Here is a 9,115-nt window from a genome sequence, read left to right as displayed (position 1 = left end):
ATTGCAGGTGGGAAGTTCTGCTCTGGTGCTGCTTGCGAGCTTCCCACAGGCATCTGGTTGGCCGCTGTAGGAACAGGATGCTGGACTCCATGGGACAATTGCTGTCATATGATGCCACTGCTAAAAGAATTGCGTTAGAACCTAGCTACCAAGCTAGGTTCAACACACTGGTGCAGGTGTACAAAGCCCTTTACAGGTTAGAACCAAGATACCCAAGAGATTGCCTCATCCTCTGCACACCCAACCAATCACTGTGTTCTGCAGAAGAGGGCATCCTGTACATTCCAGCCCATCAGTGGGTCCATTCCACAGGACTGGAATTGGGCCTTGCATACCAGGAAGGTACCTTATTTCTTGTCTTTCCGATGCCCCCTAAAGATGTCCCTCTTTCAACAAGCCTTCTAAAATCTTCATCCCAATTGGCGCCTGTCTTGGATTTGAACTGATTTTATTTATGTGCTGTTACTGTTTTAAATTGGTTTTCTATTAATAATTGATTTTTAATCGTTTTTATATATTGCTTCAACTTTTTCTAATATGAAACTTTTATATGCATTATTATATTGTAAATCACTTTGGGATGCCTCATGGAAAGGAGTTAATATAACTGATGATGATGATGATGACCAATAATAATAATAATAATAATACTTATTGCAGTTTCTCTGTTAGATTTTGGAGCACTGATGTTTTATTGTTAAACTTAACACTGTGTGTGTGTGGAAGTCTCCTAGAGCTATTTGTTTTATGAGACAAATACATTGAATAAAGAATAAAAAAATAATTTTATAGAAGCAGTTTTTGATTTTGTTTACACACACACAAACACCATCCTTCATTGCCAGGCAATCCCAGAAGGAGTACAAGAAGGCCATATATTATGTAAAACAACGTAATCACCAATAGTACTATAACGTAAGGCAGATAAAAATCAAATAGCAAGCAGAGCAACCATAAAAAAGAATAAGAACAATAAGACAAAACATCTGGCCTAAGCACTCTTGCCCAACAAATGATGAAAACATAAGATTCGGTGCTAGCCATGCAAGAAGTGGTGTGATCACTCAGCCTGCAAAGAGGGGTCGCTGCATAGGCAATGAAACAAATTAAGCTAGGGCAAAATTTAGATAATACTTTTGTCAGTTTCAACTTTGCAACTAATCCAGCTAAGACTGCAATTCGATGCAGAGTTAGATATGTTTAAACTAATTTTTTTCGACACGCACTGCTCCACTGAGTTGGCTGTGTGTCTGAAGGCATAATCTAAAGAACTGGTACTCTTTGTGTGGCTATGTCTAACTAACAAGGGCCTTCTGCAAGCTCTCTATTGAACCTAGCCAGTTTCAGCTCTTGCAAGACTATACCCTTTTTAATATGTAACTGACACACAAGCAATGCCTTTTTGCTGACAGCTTCAAAAAAGACATCACTAAAAATGAGTAATCACAGAGGTCAAGTGGGAGGTCATGTGAAAGGTGGGGGGAGTTGAGGAAATACAAGGAAATATGCATATGCTGGCAGGTAATAACAATGCAGCCTAATGACTGCATTGTTAATGGGAAAATCAGCCACAAGAGTGAGGTCACATTTCAACCACATCCCTTCCCCTAGATGACAAGCTGCACCTTTGTAGTTTTGTCTCTAAAGTTAAGCAGGTATGGGCGCGACCACAACCTGGAGCGCTCAGAAGGCTTCTGTGTCTGAGCGCCTTCAAAAGACTGGAAGGAAACAGAAGTAAAAACAATACTTTATTGTGCAGGCAGATGTTTTATGTCTTGAATTTAAATTCACTCTATTATCATGGTCTCATACGCCTCTTTATTCCTTCTCTCCTCCCGCCCTTCCCCATGGATGTGAGGACTGTTCTTGGGTTTTGTTCACAAGCAGACACTTGTTTTTTCTAGTTGGCTGGGGCTGAGCGACCTCAGATACGCCTCTTTACCTGTCCACCCACCCCTATGTTCGAAGGCTGCCTTCACCCCACCTAACTCTGTTCTAGCCCTTGTGAGGATCTGTTTTATTAACACCATTTTATGGTCAGAGTCCAGGTCAGTGGTGATCAGTCTTCCCCCTCTCTGATCCTTGGTACTGTCTACAGCCACCCCTTGCCTCCCCTCACTGCTCCTGTTTCACATCCTCCTTGAGTGTTTTTGCTTGGCTGGAATGTGTCCTTCAACTCTGGCAATGCCTTTTGCTTCCCTAGATGGAGGAAAGAGCAGTGCATGTAGCAACCAGCATGCTGTTAAAAGGTGTTAGGTACTGAGTTGAATAAGATCCAAAATGCAGCAGTCTCATTGGTCCTAGAACAATAGGATTCAGAATGCAGCAGTCTGATCGGTCCTAGAACAATAGGATCCAGAATGCAGCAGTCTGATTGGTCCACAGGAGCCACCCAATCCAGCTCCAGGTGGAACTGAATCCGCAACCTGATTGGCCTACAGGTGAATCCCGGAATTAGCCAATCACATGGGGCCCATTGTGTAAATAATGTATTTAAAGCAGACATTCCGGGGGAACTTCCATTCCTCCTCACCACTATGAGCTGAATAAAGAGCATGAAATCCACTCTCGACTCCGAGTATATTTTAAAAGGCATTTGTTGCTAGGCCTCCTTTTGTCCCTGGCCCCATCCACCGCCACCGTCATGTCCCCTGCTTTCCCCCACAAACATTACTGGGTAGGGAATATAACCTGAAAAAGGTTCCCTGCACCTGCATAGAAAATACTGTACGAGATGGACCGCTGATCTGATTCTATATAAGACAACGTCTTAAGTATAAGCCACAGTCAGCCAGCACCAGGAATACTATATAGCACAGAAACCTCGCATATCTTCTCCACCATCTCACCGCTCGCTCCTTCATATTTTCTTACTCTGTGCGTACACATGCTGTCCCCTCCCATCTCCTTCACTCCCTGAGACATCTGTTCCGTCTCTGATCAGATCACCATCACCCCTCATTATCTTAATCTGTCAGCCGCGCCTCCCTCTGCCACTGAAACTGGAGTCCTCACATCCAGCAACGCCTCTACATCTGGACCTTCCCTGGGCCTAAGCAGCCAGAACTCTCAATTTATTAACTTTCCTACTCAGACTGTTTTGTTCCCATGCAGTGGGGAAGAGTAGCAGTTTAGTCCCCGAACCACAGGGCAAATGACAGCCAAGCAATCATTGAGAGATTTGGTGAGGCTGCCTCTTTCCCCCTTCTGCACCATCCTTTTAAAAGAAGAAAAAGAAGCAAAGGCAATGGCTTTTCACTCTGCAGCTATGCAGCCAGCTTGGAGCAGAAGATACTGGAAAAACAATTACCCAGTGGGTCAGGTACACTTGTGAAACTTGAGCTTCAATTGCTTTTTCCCATCGCCATCAAATGAAAGAAGATACCGGTACTCGGTCAGTTTAAAAGCACGACAGAAAATGGTTAAGATGCGTTGCACAGTGGTACTGGCTCTGGGTCTCCAGCTGCTGTTGGACTACAACTCCCATCATCCCTAGCTAGCAGAACCAGTGGCCAAGGATGATGGCTGTTGTAGTCCAACAACAGCTGGAGATCCAAGTTTGAGAAACCCTGGAAGAACACAAGCCGACCTGCTGGATGAGACCAATGGTCCATCCAGTCCAGCATCCTGTTCCCACATGGTGGCTGTGGGAAACTCACAAGTAGGACCTGAGCACAAAAACACTCTCCCCTTCCAGAAACGTATTCAAAAACGTTATTGCTTCCAACCATGGAGGCAGAACATAGCCAGCGTGGCTGTTGATAGCCCTGCCCGCCACGAACTTCTCTAATCCTCTTTTAAAGCTATCCAAGCTGGTGGGCATCATTGCCCCTGTGGGGGTGAATTCCATAGTTTAACTATGCACTGTGTGAAGAAGTACTGTATTTTTCGCTCTATAAGACGCACCAGACCATAAGACGCACCTAGTTTTTGGAGGAGGAAAACAAGGAAAAAAATATTCTGAATTTCAGAAGCCAGAACAGCAAGAGGGATCGCTATGCAGTGAAAGCAGCAATCCCTCTTGCTGTTCTGGCTTCTGGGATAGCTGCGCAGCCTGCATTCGTTCCATAAGATGCACACACATTTCCCCTTACTTTTTAGGAGGGAAAAAGTGAGTCTTATAGAGCAAAAAATACAGTACTTTATTTTATCTGTCTTGAAAATTCCAGCGTTCAACTTCATTAGATGCTCACAAGTTCTAGTGCTATGAGAGGGGAAAGAAAAACTTTCCTCTGCCCACTTTCTCCATGCCATGCAGAATTCTATAAACTTAGGTCGTGCCACCTCTCACTCGCCTCTTCTCTAAACTAAAAGGTCCCCACTATTGCAACCTTTCTTCATAGTGGAGTTGCTTTATCCCATTGATCATTTGCCTTGTCCTTTTCGGAACCTTTTCCAACTCTGCAATATCCCTCTTAAGGCAAGGCGACCAGAACTGTATTCCACAGTATTCAAAATGCAGTCACGCCATAGATTTGTATAATAGCATTATGATATTGGCAGATTTATTTTCAATTCCTTTCCTAACGATCCCTAACATGGAATCTTTTTCTACCGCTGCCGCGCACTGGGTCAACATCTTCATTGAGTTAAAGCAAGTAAGAATTATGTCTGCTGTTAACTGAATTTAGGGGAGCTAACTTTAAAACAAAACAAAACAAACTACCTCTACTTTTGAGCCTGTATCAACAGACAACCTGTTTACTGAATATCTATCTTGATTTGTTTTGGGGATGGTTTAGATAGCCCTGCATCACAGTAAATGTTATTCAACACTTTTCAGCGCATTTCCCTTTCGCTTGCTTTATCACCAAAAGTCAGATCTTTTGCAGTAAGCAGGTTTGTTTTGCAAGCCCTCCCAATCAACTATGATTTGCACAACCTGAATCTGCTGGCATGTGATTAAATTGCACCCCAAAACAGAGACAGTCTGCAAGCGCCTTCTGACCCTAGAGAATTAAGGTGGGGGAACTTTTCAAGGTAAGGAGAATGAAGAGGTTTTATTTGCTGCTGAAGCTCTGCGTGTCAGGCTGCAGGACAAGAGAAGGACCAATCAAATTGTTGGCAGCCCTGCAAATTCCACTTTACCTTTGCTGCTGAATCAAAAGATGATTAACCTACCCATTTTCCCACCGACCCTTTTGTCCACCCCTCTCCTTATCGCTCCATCATAGCAAGCAGGGCACACAGCAGGTAAGGGAAGCCATTGAAATAATGGAAAGTGGAAATGGGTGGAAGCAGCAGAAGTGTTTTCATCTCCTGATTTAGCAGCATATTATAGAACAGGGGTGATGGAGAGTCAACGGATATGTTTTACTTTTTTCGTCATCATGGTAAGCTGCACTTTAAGGCGGAAGCAGGACTGAAATCCTGCACACACTGGGTGTGGGTGTGTGGGTGTCTGCACATATGTGTGTTGTTGTATGCAATGTTTGGGAGGAAATAAGACGGTAAATAACAAATAACAAACTAAATATCGATGTATGTAATTTTTATTTCTTAATTATATTTAGTGGTAGTATGGCTGTATTGTTTTTTGTAACGTAATCTTCATAGTGCAGGCTTTGAAACTCAGGGCTACACTGACTGGGTAGTGTGTCCCAGACCTGGACCTGTTTTAATTCTTTGTATTACCTTTTTAACCTAATGTGCCGAGCCTATTTTGGGGCCATTATATGTTTTATATACACCTGCATTTTAGATTCCCGGCACTGGCAACTAAATTTTTACATTATTGTTTTAGGGTAATTTAAATGTCACAATGCCAGTAATATCGTTTGAATCTTGTTAGGTTGCTTCTCTCTAGCATTTTTGTCTTATCCTGCTATGGCTGTATGCTAATGCAATAAAGGTTTGATGATGATGGTAACGTAAAATCATTCAATAAAAATTAATTTTTTTAAAAAAAAGAAATCCTGCACACACCTGTAAACAAAAACAACAATCCCCCATATCCTACACCTGAGCTCTCACACTGAAATTAAAGTTGCATGCTTCTGTCTAAACAGACTCAGAAGTATTTGTGGCTCTGCATCTTAATACAGTGGACTCTTGTGGTTTAGCTGTATGAAGCTTCACTGTCACATTTAAACAACAATTTTCAAAAGGCGGCTAATTGATACTTTAATAATTATCACAGAACGCATTTTGGAGCAGCTCATTCTAAATGGCAGAGGCAGATAAGGCTTGGAAAATGAAGTACAAACTGCTTATTAAAGGACGCTCTGGCTCAGAGTCCACTTTGCTGGAAAAGCCCTGACTCCGGTTCTGGGGAACTTCAAAAGGAACTCCACCCACACTGCTCCGGCAACAGGAAGAACAGGTTGAGCTGGCATCTGTTCTGGAGGGTGACCAGATGCAAAGCAGGATAGGGCTCCTGTAGCTTTAATAACTGTGTAATAAGAAAAGGAATCTGAACAGGTGCGGCATGCAAAAAGGTGCACCTGGCATAAAAGTTCTGCAATTTCAACCCTGCCACAGGGCAACTTAAAAACATAAACAACACTTAGAACCGAAACATCAACCAAGCACAATTACTCAAGTATGTGAAAACAGACTGAAAACAGCATGGAAATATATTTCCCCTTTTTGCTCTCCAGCTCGGCTTGCATGTTTTTTTCTATACTCCGAAGAGTTCTAAAGGAATTCAGTGCAGGCAACAGAATGCCACTTGCTTGCCACACTAGGAAGCTCCCAAGTAATTACACTGCAGCAGGGGTGCCCCTTTCTTTCGGCCTCTTCTTATATCCCTTGTTTAGTGCAACCATAAATCTGGTCCTTGCTGAGTAACACAGGGGGGAATTACCCTTGTAAAACAGAGGGAGTCATTAGTAGCCTGTTTACTTGGAGCTAACCTTCTGCCACTTTAAAAAACATTTTGTCTAGCGTCTGGCCCATAGCTTGCTCCTTCGTAAAGAATGTGATTATCATACCTCGATTGAGCATTGGTTCCTATTCATATCATACGCCACCACAAAAATCCAGCTGACCAACTTTTTGCTCAGCCCCACACTACATTCTGGAAGGATGTGATAATTCATAACATTCAAGAACGTTATCTCATGATTATCATTTTATGTCTGATTTTTTTTTTATACTTGTTTTCTAGTACAGTGGTTGTTGTTGTTGTTGTTGTTACGCTTAATACATGATAGCATTTTAAATTGTTCTTTACTTTGTTATAACTAAAGGTAAAGGGACCCCTGACCATTAGGTCCAGTTGTGGTCGACTCTGGGGTTGCGGCGCTCATCTCGTTTTATTGGCTGAGGGAGCCGGCGTACAGCTTCCGGGTCATGTGGCCAGCATGACTAAGCCGCTTCTGGCAAACCAGAGCAGCGCACAGAAACGCCGTTTACCTTCCCGCCGTAGTGGTACCTATTTACTTGCACTTTGACGTGCTTTCGAACTGCTAGGTTGGCAGGAGCAGGGACCGAGCAACAGGAGCTCACCCTGTGGCAGGGATTTGAACCACCAACCTTCTGATCGGCAAGTCCTAGGCTCTGTGGTTTAACCCACAGCGCCACCCGCGTTATATTTTTATATAAAAATGTGTCATTGTTTTTATTGCAGATGTTTTTATTATGAAATCACTCTGAGATACTTTATGGGAAGTGATTCATATTTGAATCAAGTAAGTACATTTAAATAAATAAAAGGTGCTTTTTAAATAAGGAATTGCCTTATCTAGTCGTCTCAAATTGATTCACAAGCATACCATAAAAACAGCTAAAAATAGTTTTAAAAACAGCTAAAGATGGGTTTAAAAACAAATGCAAAATGAGCACCTAAGGCTGAGACCTTTTCATCCAGCTGGAGATGTTGGTTGGAACAAAAATGTCTTCAATTGTTATTGTTGTTGTTCAGCTTGTTTGAAGGTCAATTGTGACTTCATCTCTGAAATGCTTAATAAAAAAAACATAGTTGAAGAGAGAACAATTATTTGATTATCCTAAAGAAAATAGGAGTGTGAACCCTTGCTTAGGGCAGAATTGCTAATATACAAACTCAAGGCTGCCACTCAAAATGGGAACAGCGAGGGTCCCTTTCCTCTCTGCATACCCCAAATAACAACACATAGAAATAATGCCCCACATACAACACACAATCCAATAAAGCTCACTTAATTACTGACATCGTTTACGCTGTGTATGTTCATATCAGTACATGTCCAGCTGCTAGCATGGATCTGTTAAAAGCACAATTGCATCAGGACACGTAACAGTGTCAGGACATCAGTACTGCACGTCTCAGCAATGGAGAGCTCTTGAAACATGTCTTTCTGCCTTTACATTGCAAGTAGTTAAAACAATTGCTACTTGAATTATGCTTGGGACCCCTCCAGATTTAATGAGTGGGGGACATAACGAAAGGGTCGTAGCTCAGAGGTTGAGCATCTGCTCTGCATGCAGAAGGTCCCAAGTTCAATCTCCAGGTAGGGCTGGGAGTGTCCGCTACCTGTATTCCCACAGAGCTGCTGACAGCCGGTGATTGGTGCTGAGCTAAAAGGGCCAGTGGTTTGACTCTGTAGAAGGCAGCTTCCTATGTTCCAAAATCCTTGACCTCTGAATTAGTTCACCCAAAGCCAAGGTCTAGGCTGGGAGATATTTAACTCTCACAGGGGCTGGAGAGACTCTATAGCTCAGAGCATGACGCTGATAATGCCAAGGTTGCAGGTTTGATCCCATGTGGAACAGCTGCATATTCCTGCATTGCAGGAGGTTGGATTATAGGATCTTCAGGGTCCCCAAAATATGCAGCATTCAAGGGTAAATATGGAAACCATTGAAGGGGAGGGTGGGAGGTCAATGGATAAAGCAACTTTTGTTGTATGCTAAAATTTGTAAAGTTCTTTTTTAGATTTATTTATTTTTAAATTTTTTTAAAAGATGATCCTCAGGGTCCCTTCCAACTCTAAATAGACCTGAGCAGTCTTATCAGAAAGGGAGAGCTTTCGGAAAGCTTTTGGAGAGATGGAAAAATACAGAGTTAAGGGAAGGCCAAAAGAATCTTGGGTTGCTGGGGGTCTCCAGCTGCATCGAAACCAAACATTGAAAGCACATTTTCCCCGCCACCCCGAAGAATTCTGGGAACTGTAGTTGTTTAAAGGTGCTGAGA

Source organism: Podarcis filfolensis (assembly GCF_964270895.1).
Source record: "Podarcis filfolensis genome assembly, chromosome: 10".
Lineage (NCBI taxonomy): Eukaryota > Metazoa > Chordata > Lepidosauria > Squamata > Lacertidae > Podarcis > Podarcis filfolensis.
The sequence above is the reverse complement of the archived record's forward strand: the minus strand, read 5'-3'. Positions refer to the sequence as shown.